Below are 19758 nucleotides of genomic sequence, written 5' to 3'. Positions count from 1 at the left end.
CTGTATAAGTAGTGTTAAATTATATTAATTATAGATAGATAGTCATATCTAATTCCTGTTATGAAAATACTTGATGTGGGAGAACTATGTCAGAAGCAAAAAATTAAATAAAATAAAAGGGAAAGGGTAGGAAATGAGTCTATCACAGCATGGCACGTAAGCTATAAAAAAAAAGAGGAGGTCAAAATGAGATTCCCTCTAGAGATACAGTATATTAGACCAAATATGCATATTCCTGAAGAAGCGAGTTATGTGCACATATGCATATATCTACATACATCTGCGCGCATCAATATATAACTCCTAACTGTTCTCCTTAAAAACCAGAGTCTGAATCAGAGGCAAAAATGAGAAATTCATTAATGGTGCCCTACTTCTCTCTATAATAACACACAAGAGGTTACAAACCTCAAATTGGGTCCAGTCCCAGAATTTGGTCAGTAAATTGAAAACAATAAGAACATAAAGTGACTGAGATTCTCCATCTGCCGGAATAAACCACTCAGGAGATGGTTGTAAATGTGCTGTTGATGGGAGCAAGGTTTCTCCCCATTTTCCATCAAGGAGAACAGGATGCCTCACAAATTTAATTAAGGACACCAGAGTCTCCCCCAAGTCCAATCAGGGGTGACTACAGGGTTCCTCCCATGAAAACACGTTAGAATGTGGTTTATGGTAACCTACTCAGATGAATTGCAATGAATCTGAGGTAATGTTGTGTTGTCATAGCAGAGGGTGGGGGTCCTCAGGAGTCAGGAAACTGAAAGCCAAGCAGTGAAACTCTGAGTGTCTCCACCACTGCTCTGGGCTCTGTTTCTAGATCATCAGTGCTATAGGATTGAAGTATTCCTTCAAAGACAGCCAGTAACCTTTGGTCTATTTAAGATCTTCAAGGAAAATGGAAACTGTCCTTCAGTGTCCTCAAGGGTGGGTCTTGCAAAGATGAGTACCCTCTCTTGGCTCCCTAACCAGAAGCTCCCCTGCTGTAAATTTAAAAATTCAATTGGTAAAAGAGCCAGTTCTTCAGACAGGCTGCGCAAGTTTGAATCCTGGGTTTAGCCTTTAATGGTTGGAAGACATTGAACATATCAATTAGTATCTCTTGGTCTCAGTTCTCCACTGACAAGGGGATAACTAGAGTGCCTACCTCATGGGCTGTTGGGGGAGATCAAAACAAGATAATCCAGAAAATATACTTTCTATTTTGTGCCAAATAAATGCTAGCAACTTTTATTATTGGTTACTGTATTGTTATTGTTGGTCTGGTTAAATCCCGACTGATCATCATCATCCTGTTTGAACACCTCTGGGTAAACCACCAAAACCAAATATATTTTTTTGTTTTTATTTAAATTCCAGTTAGTGTAATATTAGTTTAAGGTGTACAATATGAAAATAAAGTGACTGACAATTCCACACATCACTCAGTGTTCGTCATAACAAGAGCACTCCTTAATCCCCACCACCTATTTAACCCATCCTTCCACCTGCCTCCCTTCTGGTAACCATCAGTTTGTTCTCTATAGTTAAGAGTCTATTTCTTGGTTTGCCTCTCTCTCTTTTTTTCCCTTTGCTCGTTTGTTTTGTTTCTTAAATTCCACATATGAGTGAAATCACATGGTATTTGTCTTTCTCTGGCTGACTTATTTCACTTAGCATAATACTCCCCAGCTCCATCCATGTCATGGAAAATAGCAAAATTTCATTCTCTGGATGGCTGAATAAAGTGTATGCACACACTTCTTTATCCATTCATCTGTTGATGGACACTTGGGCTGTTACCATAATTTGACTATTGTAGATAATGCTGCCATAAACACTGGGGCGCATGTATCCTTTTGAATCAATATTTTTGTATTCTTTAGGTAAATACCTAGTAGTGCAATTGCTGGATCATAGGGTAATTCTATTTTTTTACCTTTTGAGGAGACTCCATACTGCATTCCAGAGTGGCTACACCAACAGCACAAAAAAGTCCCCTTTTCTTTGCATCCTCACCAACACCTGTTGTTTCTTGTGTTGTTGATTTTAGTTAGCCATTCTGACAGGTGTGAGGCAATACTTCATTGTAGTTTTGATTTATATTTCCCTGATGATCAGTGATGTTGGGCATCTTTTCATGCATCTATTGACCATCTGTAGGTCTTCTTTGGAAAAATGTCTATTTGGGTCTTCTGACTGTTTTTCCTTGGATTATCTATTTTTAGGGTATCAAGTTTTATCAGTTCTTTATATCTTTTGGATATTACGCTTATTTTTTATTTTTCATTATGTTTAGTTAGCCAGCATATAGTACATCATAAGTTTTTGTTGTAGTGTTCAATGATTCATTAGTTGCATATTGGATACGAACTCTATAACAGATAAATATCTTCCCCCATTCTGCAGGTTGCCTTTTAATTTTGTTGATTATTTCCTTCACTGCACAGAAGCTTTTTATGAAATCAAATTTTGATCTGAAAAGTTAATCAAATGCCTCAATCTCCTTTGGCCTTAAGAGGGTATTTCCTTATAACCGTTAACAACAATGTTAATATCACCAACATTAATGTTAAGAATAATCTTGTATGCACAGGAATAAGTAACAATTTTTTAAATAAATACATTACTGTATAAAATATTTAATGTTATAGAACTATCCTCAATTTCTCCCAGGAACCTAGACCTAGTCAATGTTTTCCTATATTAGAAATGGTTAGGACATGAGAGGTAAACGCTCTGACTTTCTTATTTTACAGTTGAGAAAACAGAGACAAGAAAAAGTAGACTTTCTTTTCTTTTCTGATTCATGGTCAAATGCTCATTGCCCTGTGCCCCCCAACCCCAAGTTCACAAATCATTGACAACACAGCAGAACTGTGAAGAGAACTGCTGAGTCATGACATGAATTCAGAACATGCCAGCTTTAACCCACTTCTGTGTGAGTGACCCTGCGGGCAGACTGTTAACCTCTCCCTCAGCTCCTTCCCCATTCCTGCAGGTAAGAAACAGGGTAAGGTTGGCTCTTTCTGCTGCTTGATGTTGTTGGAAAGATGGGATGAAATGAAATGAGAAGGTGCTTTGTGAAACCTGGAGAGCCATGTAAACAGAGTGAATTGTTTTGGTGTGGACCTCAGAGCAACATTTTACAAGTTGGTTATGCTAATCCCTGAGAGGTGCTAGAAGTGAATGGTGTTACATTAGTGGTGGAAACCGGGAGAGTGATAGGAGGAAACAGATACCACGGGCCCAGAGGGTCTAAGAAAGGTTTCTGAAGAAAAAACAGTGAATTTATACACTTGTCTGCTTTCCTTACCGTATGTGCCCGCAACCATTCTTAGCACATTCAAGAAAGAGAAGCTGAGAATGAGGGCTCAAGCTTTGCTTAGAAAAACAGGTGATAAATCATAAGGTAATCGAATCTGTAGCAAGGAATGGGAAACACATGGTGGGTCATTGTAATTATTCGATACGTTGCACGGCATTGGGGTGTTGTTTCCAATGTTTTACGTTTGACTTGTCCCAGGCCACCCTCTCACCATAGCAACTCAAGTTTACCGGAAAGTGGAAAAGTCTGCCTTTGAGAGAGTTAAAGGAGTTTGAAACAGTTCAGCTAACCACAATTAATTTTTAAAAAGAAGAAGAAACTGCCAAGTATTTCCCTCTTGCAAACATCCTTTGGGAGATATTCTCTCCCTTTCTCCTTTTTATATACCTCATTCTCTTTTCCCTCCACTTCCCTTCCCTCTGTCTCCACCTCCCTGAGAATGTCTTTTCTATGTTTCTCTTTCTCACTGACTGAAGAAAGAGAGAGCAAGAGAACCAAGTCCACATATGTTCCGCACAAATACCTGGTTCTATAAACACCATGAGGATTTATCAGCTGTGTTCTCTGTTATACCCAACGGCAACTCAATAAAATTTTTTGAATGGAGGGATGAATGAGGTTCCTCCCTCCTTTTGCTATGGACTATAGATTTTAATACAATATCCCTATTTCAGAGAGTCAGTAGGAAACAGCACAGCAGGTCATAAACCTACCAGGAATCAATGATACCTTTTTTTAATAAATACATTACTGTATGAAGTAAAATGTTTAATGTCATAGAACTATCCACAACTGCCTCTCAGGGACTGAGCCTCAGTCAATGTTTTCCGATAGTGAAACCATTTAGCAAGGAATGTTAGAGATCATTGGGACTTGTAGGATATACTCTCTTTCTGACTTTCTTATTTTACAGTTGAGAAAACTGAAAAGAGAGAAAATTGGCTTTCTTCTCCTTTCTGATTCTTTTCTGAGAATCTTAAGGCCAGGGGTCCAATTCAACCCTGCCCCTACCATTTGGTATAGGCCTCGAGTTAATCACTCACATCTCTCTGTGTTTCATTTTCTGCTCCTGAAAACAAAGAGTGCGAGTAAGAAAGTCTTCATAGTTCTCACCTTCTTTGAGTATTTTACCAAAGGACCTGCAGAGAAATATCCATCCCTTCATGGATGAATAAACTAGGCCTGTGCTGCTTGTCTTTTCTAACTACAAACATAGGCCACCCTAGAAGAGAAGGCAAAAAGTGTCCAGTCTCTCTGTCTGTATCTCTAACTCATGTTCATCCTGACTAAGCCAGGAAGGTGAAACTGGAAACAGGGTCAACTCTCCGAATACTTTGAGGACCAGATTCCAGCCTGACTGCCCCCATCTGGACTGGCTGCCCTTACTAATTCAATTCCTGTCAGATTTAAATAACTCTTCAGCTCAGTGATCTCTTATAGGCAAAATTGTGAGCTTTCAAAGACAAGAGATCCAAGAGGTCTCCCGTCCTTTTCCCACCTCCATGAAGGTTCTTGCCTAAACAACCCTAGAGAAGTGACTCAATTCTGCACTTGACTATCATCAAAGGACATTTCACAACTTCTCCAGGCATTCTGCCATCTTTGGGCCACACACTGCTTCATACCATCTTCAGAAACTGAAGCTTAACCAAGATTCTCTATGATACAGATCAGGAAGCTGCTCAGGTAAGAAAGCCTGAGCTATCCCCACAGTGCTCTGGAAACTCGTGGGTTTCCAGAGCAGATCTTGGGCTTTTGGCTCTTCTCTGGGCCATGGCAGCTTCTCAGATGGAGCAGTGGGACATGAACTTGAAAATCTGGTTGATTTCAAACCCCTTCTTGGGCATCTCTTCCATTTCCATTGGTAGCTGAGCCATTTGAGAAGTCAGGGTAGCTAGGACATAGGTGCCCTCAATGGCTGGGCATCAACCTAGACTCTAGGTGCTTTCTCGGGGTACTGCATTGAGTGGAGAGGACTTTCCCTATATTTGTCCTATGTCCATGACCTCTAAATTTTGGAGTGATTGCTTTAGACTAGCCAAGTTAATTTTTAAAGAGCTCACAAATAAATAAATAGGTACTCTCTGGAGGAAAACTGCCAAAAGCTGCTCAGACCTTCCTGCTTTCTAAAAGTCCTTTCAAAGTGGGCATCAGCTGGCAGGTCATTAAGAAAAGTGAAATGTGCTCATTCTGCAAAGCTCCCTTTTCCCTCAATGCTCCTTTGTCCCCATGAGTTTTAACACACTCCATTTGACATTCTCAATTCCTTTGATAAGAAGTTCTTAGAAGTTTATGGCAACTCAGATCTCCCTATGCTAGAAGCAGGTCTATAGGAATTCTAGTAATTAGTTGAGTGACCTTGAACAAGTTGCTTCACTTCTCTGCACTCAGTTTTCATGTTTGAAAATGATTTGTTCTCTGTAGGACCTCCTTAATAACCCATGAGTCTGCCAGAGGCAGTGGAGGCACATGGAAAGAAAGTAGCTTTGGAATCACATAGGACTGTGTTGGGGTTCTGAAACTTCCACTCCGTGTTTAGCTTGGGCCAGTTACTTCACTCTTCTAAGATTCCGTTTCCACATTTGTACAGGAATAAATGAATTAATGGTGCAATTAATCTATACAAACTCAATGTAAAGAAGAAAATATCTTGCTTTGTGGGTTTTTGGTGAATTGTTCAAGCCAAATGGCATATTGGCAGAAAGCCTGGTGTCCCCTCCTCTTACAGTTATTTTGTCCATGAGTTTTCCAGGAACTCCAAGCTTCGCTCAATCCAAAGGTACCCTGTCCTCAACCAAATGGCTCATCTCTTTCACAGGATGTTGTTCTGATGACTCACCCTAAATAAATCAACAGCCTGTGCTTGCTCCTAGAGCCAAGATGGATTTCTCAGTCAACATTGCCTAGGGAACACCACATAGGCACCAATGTTATAGGCCTTTGTTCCATTCTCAGCCATAGCTCCCCAATTTTCAATCCCTAGACAGGAGTATGAGGTGCAAAAGGCATATACCACACAAAAAAACAGTGCTTGCCCACAAACCTGAGCCTTTGCCTTGAGTTTAGGTAACTGGTCTAGCTGGGGGCTGGGCCCTTCCTTTTCAAGAAAGCCCAGGGATTCGATCATTTTCCAAAGAGGTCCACTTTCTTCATATCCCCCCTCACTCCCTCTTCTTTCTTTCTCCATACTGGGCAAATATGTATACCAAGAGGTAAGACAGAATTTGCAAAGACATTTTTCAAAAAGTGTAGTCACATCCTTATCTCATTACAATATATGCTTATTTAAGTGCCTTATACTTGCTTAATTGGGAATGTGTTCCCTGAGCTTCCGAGGTCTGCTCTGTTCTCTCCTTCCCCAGGTAAGCAAAGGAAGAGTTGAAATCATTCTAAGTACCCCCTTAATGGGCAGCCAATTTAGAATCTTCCTTATCCATAACCTTAATGTGTTGGTGCAAATATGACACACCTGAGAGCAGCTGACACAAAGTAGGACTTTAAAAAGTGTTAGTGCATCCCAATCCATTAAGAACCATACCCAAAGCAAACATTCCCTTTCCTGTAGGGAGAGTAGCATCATTACATCTTCACCAGTTGTAAGATCATATTTATTTATTCCCTACTAACCCAGAGGTAGGCAAATGTTTTCTGTAAAGGGCCAGAAAATATTTTAGGCTCTGCAGCCCAGTTACTTCTTTGTCATATATTCTTTTTGCCTTTTTTTTTAATCATGCTTTTAAAATGTAAGAACAATTCTTAGCTCTAGGTTGTAAAACAGGGTTGCTGCAGGTTGGGTTTGATCTAGGTGCTAGAGTTTCCCTACCCCTTGTCTAAACTAATGACTTCAAAAATCTAAGTGTTAATCAGCCTCACCTGGGAATTGGAGTGGGAGACACTGTTTTTGAAAACAGATTCCTGGGTCCTAACCCAAACCCACAGTTTCTTTGAAGAAAATCTTAAGGGCTCTGGAAGATGGAACCAGTCTACTGGCTGACCCCAGGGGCAGGTCTGAAAGATTTTCTCTGACACACATTTGCCCATCTCTAGCCTCATTCCTCCTTCATCCTCTATGGATGGTTCTTTTACCTGCTCAAATGTTATTGTTGAGTAACTTCCATTATGCTCTATCCTCCATCTCCCCTCTTATTCCTGTCTATCTGCTTACAAATAAATCACGTGCACTTTATTTTTTTTTTTTAACAATCCTCTCTAATAATACTTGACAATTTTATTTAGACCCCTTTCCCTATAAAGCTTGCTGGCAGGACAATACCTCCCCAAAGTGTTGTCTTTATGCCATCTTGGCTGATACCATAATTCCTCCCTAGTCCCATCCTTTCAGCTAAGCATGGACCAGCTTCTGCCCCAGCCCCATCCACCTTTGGGCTGAATGGTGAAGCAGTTTTCAGATCTCTGAGCTAGCCTTGAACTTTGCTTCAGGAGGATGAATATCCAGTTCTTCAGAAGTTTTCCATGATTACACTTCTAGGTGTCTGGTTTCTCAGAGTCATGGTGCATAGCAGGCAAATTACCCACAAGAGGCAAAGTTCAAGCTCTAGAATTCTAGAAAAAGGTTTATGCATAGCATGTCACAAAAGCAAAGCCAAAAATAAAGGCAACTGGGAATGAAAGCCAAATTTGGGGGGTTTATAAAGTCAGCACAGGATTTTGAAAAAATTGGCAATCAGTCTCAGATACGAACTAGATCAAAATGATGCTGAGGTCACTTGGGCATAGCCCACAGTCTTGGTGTAGGTGCAAGTGGGCTGGGGATTTTCATGGAACTGCTGCTGTCAGCATCAGAATTCTTCCCTGGAACATAATGTACCAGTCAGCTGAGCAGTTGTGGTCTCCAAAACTTTGTCAATAGAAAGAAAGCTTCAGGGGCACCTCAAACCACTCAGTGGCTCAGTGGGTTAAAGCCTCTGCCTTTGGCTCGGGTCATGATCCCAGGGTCCTGGAATCGAGCCCCACATTGGGCTCTCTGCTCGGCGGGGAGCCTGCTTCCCCCCTCTCTCTGCCTGCCTCTCTGCCTACTTGTGACCTCTGTCTGTGAAATAAATAAATAAATAATCTTTAAAAAAAAAAAAAAAAAAGAAAAAGAAAAAGAAAGAAAGCTTCACCAAAAGGGTCTAAAGCCCAGTTCTATCTCAGTTTGTTCTTGACTCAGACAATGTAGGAGAGAAGCCATGGGTAAAATATAAGGGGGACAGGTATGGATGGTAGGTGCAGTATTATAGAATAGCTGAGGACATTTGAGAGAAGATATGCATCTCTGAACAAAACAATCAAGAAAATAAGGACTAGCCTATTGGCCTGGATCTCCCAGGATCTTCTGGCAGACTTAATTAGAAGTTAAATAAACTCCCTTTACATCTGTTGTGCATAAGAATTTGGGAGCTGGGATATAATCTGTTTTTTACTTGAGTGAGGAGATATTAAAGAAGAGGTAAGGAGTAAGGGACATCGGGAAAAGTGAGTGGAAAGATTCAGAACCCATATAAAGTTTTTTAAGCACTGAATAAACACAAAACAACGCTCCTAGAAGATAACATAGGAAAATATCTAGGGGACCTTGAACTGAGGGGAGACTTTTTAGATACAGCACCAAAGGCACAATCCATGAAAAAGACACTATTAAGAGAATGAGAAAACAAGACACAGACTGGGAGAAAACCTTTGCAAAAGACACGTCTGATAAAGGAATATTATCTAAAATATACAAGGAAAACTTAAAACTCAACAATAAGAAAATGAACAACCTGATTAAAAAATGAGCAAAAGATCTGAACAGATACCTCATCAAGGAAGATATGCAGATGGAAAATAAGCATGGCATGAGGGAATTGAAAATTACAACAAAGAGATACCACTACATATCTATTAAAACGACCAAAGTTCAAAACCCAGACAACACCAAATGCTGGCGAGGATTTGGAGCAAAAGAAACTGTCACTCATTCCAACTGGTAGGAATGTCAAATGGTACAGCCACTTTGGAAAGCAGTTTGGCCATTTCTTTTTTTTTTTTTTTTCCAGTTTTATGGCGATGTAATTGACATACAACACTGTGTAAGTTTAGATGTACAGCATAATAACTTGATTTACATATATTGTAAAATGATTACCACAATAAATTTAGTTACCTTCCATCATCACAGACAGATGTAAGGGAAAAAAATGATTTTTTTTCATTTGTGATAAGAACTTTTAGAAACTACTCTCTTAGCAACCTTCAAATATACCATACAGCAGTGTTAACTATATACATGCTGTATACTATATTCCTCATATTTATTTATCTTACAACTACAACAAATACAACTGTATTTATACATTTTGGCTACCTTCATCCAATTTCCCCACTCCCTACCCTTGGCAGTTTCTTAGAAAACTAAACCTATTCTTACCATACCTATGGTCCAGCAATCATGTTCCTTGGTACTTACCCAAGGGAATTGAAAACTTATGTCCACACAAAACATGTCATTTTATTCATAATTGCCAAAACTTGGAAGCAATTGAAATGTCCTTCAGTACATGATTAAATAAATATACCCTGGTACATCCAAACAAAGGAATATTATCCACCAATAAAGAAATGAGCTATAAAGTCATGAAAACACAAGAAAGAAACTTAAATTCTTATTACTAAGTGAAAAAATGCCAAACTGAAAAGGATGCATATTGCACAATTCTGTGCTCAATTCTGACTATATGACCTTCTGGAAAACACAAAACTATGGATATTAAAAAAAAAAAGATCAATGGTCCAGGAGTAGGAGAGCAGGAAGGAGGGAAGAAGAGATAAATAGGAGGAACTGAAATCATTTGGAGGATTCTTAGGGTGGCAAAACTACTCTGTTAGATACTATAATGATAAATCCATGTCATTTGTCAAAACTCACAGAATCTACAACATCAAGAATAAACTCTAATGTAAACAGTGGACTTTGGGTGATAATAATGACTCAGTGTAATTTCATTGATCGTAACAAAAGCACCACTCTGGTGTAGGATATTGATAGCAATGGAGGCTGTGTGCAGGTCAGGGCAAAGGATATAGGAAATCTCTACATTCTGCTCAACTCTGCCATGAACCTCACACTGTTCTGAAAAATAAAGTCTTTTTATAGGGCATAGAGCAGCTTGTAATAACACTGTAGAACTGGATTTTTTTTTAACTCAGAATGAGTTTAGGTCCCAAAACAATGGTTAATTCTAGCTGGATAAAGCAGTGAAACACCCTAAACATCAGCTAGAGCCATGTCATCATAGATGCTCTGTAAATATTTGTAGAATGAATGAATAACATATCCTCAACCTCACTTAGGTCAACCTTATGTGGACCTGAGGCATAGACGGCAGCCATCATTGCAGATGGCCCCAGACACATGTGTTCATTTTGTTGTATTGTCTTTCTTCCCTATTAGAATGTAGCAGACCTTGTTTGCTTGCTTACTGCTCATCCCCAGGGCCTCGGGCAGGGCAGGGCACATAGTAAGTTTTTGATAAATATTGGAAGAAAGAGAGGGAGCAGGAAAGGGGAGGAGGGAAGAAGGAGCGAATGGACAAATGAACAAAGGAAGGAAGGACCTACCATTTTCTCACCATTCAACAAGGCTGGGAATAATACAAAAGAAAAATGAAGCACTCTCCTTGTGCCTACGAGTCTCAATCTTATGTGAAATGACAAAATACACTAAAACAAACTGAGTAAATAATAGAAGCAATTCGCTATGCTGAATATGATCAAAAGCTAAATATATTTGAATATAGACAAGTGTTATGGGAACCAGAAAAGACAGAGAACTGCATGGAAACCGGATATAGGTTGTAAAGACTCAGCTGCATGTCTTTCTCTGGTCCTACAGAGCATGGCCCTCCATAAAGAGTCCAGACACACTATATCATGTTCTCTGAATTGGTTCTGCGGAAATTTGCCCAAATCTTTCTGAAACGCACATTACCCACAGCTTCAGGGGTGTCCAATGACCTAGAAATCCCTGAGCTCCTTATTCTCATTATTGCTGTTTCTTCCATTGATCTATAAATCCATTCTCCCCAGTCACCCTTCCCCCAATCTTCTCTTTCTCTTTCTTGGTGGGGGGTGGGGAGGAGGAGAGGGAGCACAAAGTTGCTCCTATGCTTTCTTTGACTCCCTTACTGATCTTTTCCTCACCTTTTTCTTCTCTGTCTCTTCTGCTCAATCTCAACAACTCTTTTTTACTCATCTCTTGACCTGTTTTTAATCTTTTCTTTCTCTCCAGTAGTATCCATGCCATTTTCTTTTCCTTCCTTCCTTCTGGATCTTTCTACACAGACACTTACATTTATAGCTCACCTCGTTGCACCATTTTTTTTTTTTTTTTTGAGTATGTTAGTGCAATTTTTTTTTTTTAATTTTTTATTTTTTATAAACATATATTTTTTATATACATATATTTTTATCCCTAGGTCTGTGAATCACCAGGTTTACACACTTCACAGCACTCACCAAATCACATACCCTCCCCAATGTCCATAATCCCACCCCCTTCTCCCCAACCCCCTCCCCCCGGCATCCCTCAGTTTGTTTTGTGAGATTAAGAGTCACTTATGGTTTGTCTCCCTCCCAATCCCATCTTGTTTCATTTATTCTTCTACCCACTTAAGCCTCCATGTTGCATCACCACTTCCTCATATCAGGGAGATCATATGATAGTTGTCTTTCTCTGCTTGACTTATTTCGCTAAGCATGATACGCTCTAGTTCCATCCATGTTGTTGCAAATGGCAAGATTTCATTTCTTTTGATGGCTGCATAGTATTCCATTGTGTATATATACCACATCTTCTTGATCCATTCATCTGTTGATGGACATCTAGGTTCTTTCCATAGTTTGGCTATTGTGGACATTGCTGCTATAAACATTCGGGTGCATGTGTCCCTTTGGATCACTACATTTGTATCTTTAGGGTAAATACCCAATAGTGCAATTGCTGGGTCATAGGGCAGTTCTATTTTCAACATTTTGAGGAACCTCCATGCTGTTTTCCAGAGTGGCTGCACCAGCTTGCATTCCCACCAACAGTGTAGGAGGGTTCCCCTTTCTCCGCATCCTCGCCAGCATCTGTCATTTCCTGACTTGTTGATTTTAGCCATTCTGACTGGTGTGAGGTGATATCTCATTGTGGTTTTGATTTGTATTTCCCTGATGCCGAGTGATATGGAGCACTTTTTCATGTGTCTGTTCGCCATCTGGATGTCTTCTTTGCAGAAATGTCTGTTCATGTCTTCTGCCCATTTCTTGATTGGATTATTTGTTCTTTGGGTGTTGAGTTTGCTAAGTTCTTTATAGATTCTGGACACTAGTCCTTTATCTGATATGTCGTTTGCAAATATCTTCTCCCATTCTGTCAGTTGTCTTTTGATTTTGTTAACTGTTTCCTTTGCTGTGCAAAAGCTTTTGATCTTGATGAAATCCCAGTAGTTCATTTTTTCCCTTGCTTCCCTTGCCTTTTGCGTTGTTCCTAGGAAGATGTTGCTGCGGCAGAGGTCGAAGAGGTTGCTGCCCGTGTTCTCCTCAAGGATTTTGATGGACTCCTTTCGTACATTGAGGTCCTTCATCCATTTTGAGTCTATTTTTGTGTGTGGTGTAAGGAAATGGTCCAATTTCATTTTTCTGCATGTGGCTGTCCAATTTTCCCAGCACCATTTATTGAAAAGGCTGTCTTTTTTCCATTGGACATTCTTTCCTGCTTTGTCGAAGATTAGTTGACCATAGAGTTGAGGGTCTATTTCTGGGCTCTCTATTCTGTTCCATTGATCTATGTGTCTGTTTTTGTGCCAGTACCATGCTGTCTTGATGATGACAGCTTTGTAATAGAGCTTGAAGTCCGGAATTGTGATGCCACCAACGTTGGCTTTCTTTTTCAATATCCCTTTGGCTATTCGAGGTCTTTTCTGGTTCCATATAAATTTTAGAATTATTTGTTCCATTTCTTTGAAAAAGATGGATGGTACTTTGATAGGAATTGCATTAAATGTGTAGATTGCTTTAGGTAGCATAGACATTTTCACAATATTTATTCTTCCAATCCAGGAGCATGGAACATTTTTCCATTTCTTTGTGTCTTCCTCAATTTCTTTCATGAGTACTTTATAGTTTTCTGAGTATAGATTCTGTGTCTCTTTGGTTAGGTTTATTCCTAGGTATCTTATGGTTTTGGATTCGTTGCACCATTTTTAATAACTGGGAAACATCCCCGCCAAAAGCATTTTGTTACAGTTTAAAAAAAAAAAAAAAAAAAAAAGGAGGTACATTCCATCATCAGCCTGCATCATCCACTCAAGGTGAAGGAGGCACCTAGTAAATCATTCTGCCACATTCTCATGTGGCCAAACCAATAGAGGTGGCTAGCCCAACATTATCTGCTGTCCTGCTGTCTGCTGGGCTGCATTTCCTTTTCCCCCAGCCCTCCTACTCATCAGCCCATAAACTGAAGTAAGAATTTTAATTCAGTGCTACTTTTCTGGAGAAAAGGTGACTTGAGATGCCTAATGGAATGGCACATGTGAAGGAATGTTCCAGCAGGCAGCAGGCTGAGAAACCGGGTCCCACCCATACTCAAACTGACCAGTGACATGCCTCTCAAGAGGGGATCTACCATTTCCACCCCCATGAGTCAGTGATGGAGAGGTTCCAGATCTGTCCTCTGCAAATTAAATGTGCCAAGAGGTGCCACTAGTACAGAAGGAGTCAAGAAAGAAGGCATCGATCAATCCACTGTCCAGGATAGAAGGACAGTAAGATAAAGAGTAAAACACAAATATATTAAATTAGGAAAAGTCAAAACACAAGAGATCCCTGTAGCTTTAGCTTGTCTATGAGACTCTCTATGGGAAAAGTAATGCACTTGTTGGAGAGGCAGCTGGTTTTCATTACAGCCAAAAGAAGTTTAAAAATAAATACAGCCCTCTTATGCCCACCCTAAATTCACTGCACATTCAATTCTAACAGAATGGACATCCAGACTTAAAAGTCAAACACTTTGAAACCCATACCATGGAGAATTGTTGCTGTCCTTGTTGCTCAAATGGTTTATTCCTTTAGAGGCCACTAACCAAAACAATGACAGCTTTCATGTCAAATTCCAGGAAATAAACGATAGACAATAATGAGAGATTTTTTTTCTCCCAAACACAAACACTGTGGATTAGCACTGAGGGGCTGAAGGGAAGCGGAACAAATTAGACCAGACGACTTCTACCAGCCTTCCTACCCCACTGTACAGCCCTTGGGAACATTCTCCAATCCGAGTACATGAGTGCTCTGGGTTTGGGGACAGATATGTAACAAAAGACACAAGCCCACCCAGGAGATACTGGAGCCTGCTGTGAGCACTACAAACTCTGGCATAGGACCAAGAACTCCCTCCCCACCTCCCCCAACTATGGAAAGGAGGGGAAATGGCCAACCCAACATTGTAGACAAGTCTCCACACAGTCAAGAATGGTTTTTGTGCAGAAATAATGTCTGGCACTGTGCCTCCAGAACCTTGGGCTGGTAACTACATTTTAAAATCATTAATTTTTCAAACCCGCTTGCCATTACCATATCAGATCATCTCAATCAGTTACAGCCTGGTATGTTCAATGCACAGTAAATATTTGTTGTTAGAATTAACTAATTCTGCTAAAGGAGCCCCAGGCCAGGATCGTTATACTACCAGCCTTTTAGTTTCCCACAGAGAAAAAGTCTATTCTTAAACCACGGTCTTAACCCCCATTGCCAACCAAACATTGAATAAGTCATATATGAGTTACTACATGGGCTATGCCAAAAAGCAGATGACTCAGGGCAAAAAAAATCCCAACCACCCAAATCATGGAGGCTGGGGTTGAAATAGCATCATCTGAAGGTTAACGCATTTCCAGTAGCCTATTGCACAGACATGATCACTGACAACCCAAGGTGTTCAAAGACTTCCCTAGAGCAACAAGCAGCAATTAGATTAGCCATAAAGTCACCTTAGGTGGCTTTCATTAAGAAAATCTTATAGCTGGATTTAATCGTTTTAAATCTCATTACTCACTCGCCCCCACCTAGAACTAAATGCTTTCTTCGACCTCTGCTTTATATAATCCTACCACTTTATTGTGAATCTCCTTCACATGCCTTACCCCAGGTCATTCAGGAAATCCTAATTTCCACATACAAATAGAATGATGAGCAAGGACAAGAAGGCCAGCTGACCTTGGTGGCCCCAGCAATTTATGAGGTTGAAGGATGTCATTGCCTGCTTGCAGGGTATGTGCTGTGCCAAGGTCATTGAAGGAGCCAGAGAAGAAGTCAGTAGTAAGACAGCAGATCATCAGACCTCATGTTAGAAAGTGAACTTGGATGGCATATAAACCAAGACGAGTTTTCTTGCACTTCCTGGAGTGACCACTAGTTTGCTACCTGGAGTTATGTTCAGCTTGTCTTTGTCTTTCATTCCGGGCACTCACCCGCTTCACGACAAGCTTCATCACAGACCATTCCCAGCCATCTGGGATCATAAGCAACCTGGCCTAGCTACCACCTGTGCTTCTCAAGGGGCTACAGCTTTACTATATTAGAAATGCAACTCCACAGTCTCTCTAAAACACTTTGTGCATACAGTCTGTTTACAGTTGTTCTGCCTTAGCTAAATCCACAGAAGATACCTGTGAGCAAGTGAGATGTTATTTCATCTGCAAAGAGTCCACGTATACATAACCTTTTAGGCATATACTTGTTGTCTAGGGTACTGATTTTCATTCTGTGTCCCTGAAATTCTTAAATGACATGAAAATATCTCAGAAGACCAAGGAGGCCAAGCTGGTAGGGCTCTGCGCCCTCCACTTACTCTTCATATTCATTCTAGGTTTACCTATATTGTCTATTTTATTTATATAATATATGTATCTTATAATATATGACATATGAATAGTGGATATGATAAAGTATAAACACATAAAAACCATAAAATTTCATGCAGATAAAAATCCATTGTTAAATTAAAAAGCTTGAAAACTGTGATTTAATCAAAGAAAAATCTACTTATATCAATGACTATAGTTTCTAAAGCTCTATCAGACTTTTGTGATGTGAACAGCCAACGATGTAGGAGCCTCTCTGATTGAAGCAGGCCTGGGGAGCCCAAAGACTCCCCCTTAGGATCATCCCCCTTCCCCCACTTACTCACATTCTCTCTCTTGCACTTTCTCTTTCCTTGGAGAATAGTTTTGAAACTAATGACCAGATGATCTCTGCAATTCCTCCACATTCAATGATCAAAAGACTTCTATATTCCAGTAATTTTAGATGCAATGGATGAAAAGAATGATGATTTCACTGTCTAGGGATCTACAGTTTAAAAGATTCTGAATTCTATTTCAAACTATCACCCGAAAAAGGAATTATTTAGGCAAGCAAGATATTAGGATATGTTGAAATCAGGTTTCATTGCACAATTGCATAGATGAGCTTTAAGTTGAGTTTTCTGACTTTTTGGTTTTGTTTTCCTTGTGGGCACCCAACCTCTCCGAGGCCAAGCAAAATCTTTCAGCTTAGGATTGCAACAAGTCAGATATTACAGCAGAGGAATAAAGACAGTAGAAATAGACCACCAGGTGATCTTCCAGCTCTTCCTTCACCAGTCTGTCATCCCAAACTCTGTTACTTTCAACATCCAAAGAAAATTACTTATTCCCAAAAAAGAAAGAATTTAATTAGCAGCCTTAACATTGTCATTAAACTTTTGGACCTTATCTCCTCTTACTATGTCACCACCATTCACATTCTTAAGATATAAAAATGAAGATCATCTCCTGCCATGGTCATTTACAGTGACAACAATCTTCTACTCTGTCCAAAAAAAAAAAAAAAAAAAAAACAGCATTTTTCACAACCACTTCACATGGTTTTTTCCCCCAAGGATTATGTAAGGCATTTCCACTTGTCTTGATAAATGTGACCTAAATATTAAAATATTTGGGCCTTGGTGGGGGGGGGGGGTGATGGATATGTGTATTTTAATTTAAGTAATGGACAGACTGCAAGAAATTAGAGTTCTGTGCTTAAAGACATTTGTTTCTCTCTTCTCTTTATTGTTTGACTCTCTTATCTCCTAAATAGAAGAAGGTAAATGGAATACACCCAAAGAGCTTCTAAGTTGCCAAGGCTCAAGATACAAAATTGGTAGGCATGGAACTGTTCTAAATAAAACACACCTGGTAACTTCTGAAGCCACTTCCCAGAGCACTATTTGAGGAGCCCACCGCATGCCAATATTCTTCAAGGATTCCGTCAATTATAAAATTCTCTGATCCAACTCAGTCTTTAAAAATGAGGAAGAAAAGGAAAGAAGTGTTCAAAGAACCAAACAAGGATCAAAAGCCATACTCCTTACTAGTTCATTAAAACAACCATGCAATTTATTTTTTCTTCCTGTAACTTGGTGTTCTATATCTGCAAAATGGAGAAAATATGGGGCAAATGAGGATCCAAATGGTTAATGATGTTGGTAAAACAGGTTCCTTTCTCTTAATGGTTTTGTTAGGCCTCTCACAAAGTCACCACCCCCACCCCTAATACTAAAACATATGGGCAGTGTTAGACACACATAAGAGGAGGGTAAAGCACGCAGTCAGTAGAGGCAGGGTGAGCTGGGGTCAGAAGGCAGGACCGGACAGGAAGCAGAAATCTCAGAATTCGATAGGCAGGAGTAATGGGATGGCTACAACTGGTTTTCCCAAGTCTCATCTGTGCTAATTTGATTGGACACAGTTAAAAAGGGAGAAAGAAAATGAATTTTTAAAAAAATAGATTAAGAAAAAGAGCTTTTCCAAATGGGTGGGCAGGGATCTGGTCCCCTGGCAGGGGAAGAGGCCCACAGCCCAAGAGGCATGTCTTCAAACCAGCCGAGCCCACTCTCCTGCTGTGGCAACTTCTTCCCACGGAGCTCAACTGTGCTTTCTGCACCTTGAACCCATTTAAGGGACTTTTTTTTAAGGGGGGTTAGCAAATTGTTATATAAAAAGAACCAAAAAAAGGGAAGAGAAAAAAATAAAATCATTTCATCAGCATAAAAAAAAAAGTATCCCTTTAATTTAGCCAGACAAAGAATTTTCAAACTCCATCCAGCCATGAAATCAGTTATGCCACCCACATTTCACATGCCTCCCCAGTCCTTACTGCGGCTATTCTACTCCTCCGGCTCATCCCATCCACCCTCACCCTACCCAGCACTATGCCTCACTCACCACCCTCAAACCCAAGCATCCATCTGAAGCAAACATGAGGACCCAACAAACCCTCTTCATACATATTCACAAGTAAAGATCCCCGCACATACAGCTGCCTCCAACCCTCACCAAAAGTCTCTAACATCTAAGAGAGAGGTCAGCCATGATACCCAGCTTGCTCCCCATCCTCTTTTAGTGAAACTCTTCAATGCACAACTCCCTTTTAGGAAGTAGCTGTAGGAGATGGTTATTCTGCCTGGTAAAGAGCTGTAGTTGATTGCCCAAAGTAAATGACCCCGAATGTGGCTGGGTAAAAGGTAAATTGCACATATTCATTTATCTCTTACAAATCCTGCCTGAGGGGGTTAGGCAACATTCATTTCATTCTCTCTTATCCCTAGGGTGAGCTGTGAGTCTGCGTATAATGCTCCATTCACACACACTTGGATTGCCTCCTTTATCTTCCTGCCTAAGCTTTTTTCTTTGGTAGAGCAAGTGCCAGAAGATAAGCTTCTGAAACAAGTCAGATACTGAGAGCAGCATTCCCACCAGCCCTGGAGAGCTTTCACACAGATCAGTGTCCTGGCATGGGCCTGTTCAGTCTACAGAAGGAAGTGCGATAATAAAGGAATGTGGCTTTGAGTCACTGTCCCTCAGGGAAGGGGAGACAGGAAGAGAAAGGCGGAAAAGCAGAGTTAAAGGTCATGTAGAATTACTAGTTGATAATACCACCTGCTTTGTGACAGTGAAGTTACAAAGTTACACATGGTAATGCGGGCTTTGAATTCTGGGCTCTGTGTAACTGAATCTTGGGCTGAAAGTTAAACTATAGTTCTGGTCTATAGAAGTTGCTGGAACTTTTTCCATAATGCCAATACTCTAGTGATAAAGGGAACCATAGCCTCCCCAAATCTACTCCTCCAGTTGGACGAAACTTAAAGAGTGTGATCTGTTAAAATGGGAAGTGGGGAAAATACTCCTTCTCTCTTAATCCTTATGGAGCCAGTTTGATTCCTTGAAGTCCTAGACATGAGAGTCTTAACTCTGATCTTTGGAGAAACTTAGGGCACTCAGGAAATTCTTTCCTTTTATTTGGAATAGCCATAGTTTCTGCTGGTGAAGTTCTACAGGGTTTCCAAAGACACCATGGTTGTGCATGCTTTGGCAAGATTCCTAGACCTAATGAAAAGATAATATGAA

Source organism: Mustela lutreola, chromosome 1 (genome assembly GCF_030435805.1).
Source record: "Mustela lutreola isolate mMusLut2 chromosome 1, mMusLut2.pri, whole genome shotgun sequence".
Taxonomy (NCBI): Eukaryota; Metazoa; Chordata; class Mammalia; order Carnivora; family Mustelidae; genus Mustela; species Mustela lutreola.
This window is presented reverse-complemented; position numbering follows the sequence as displayed.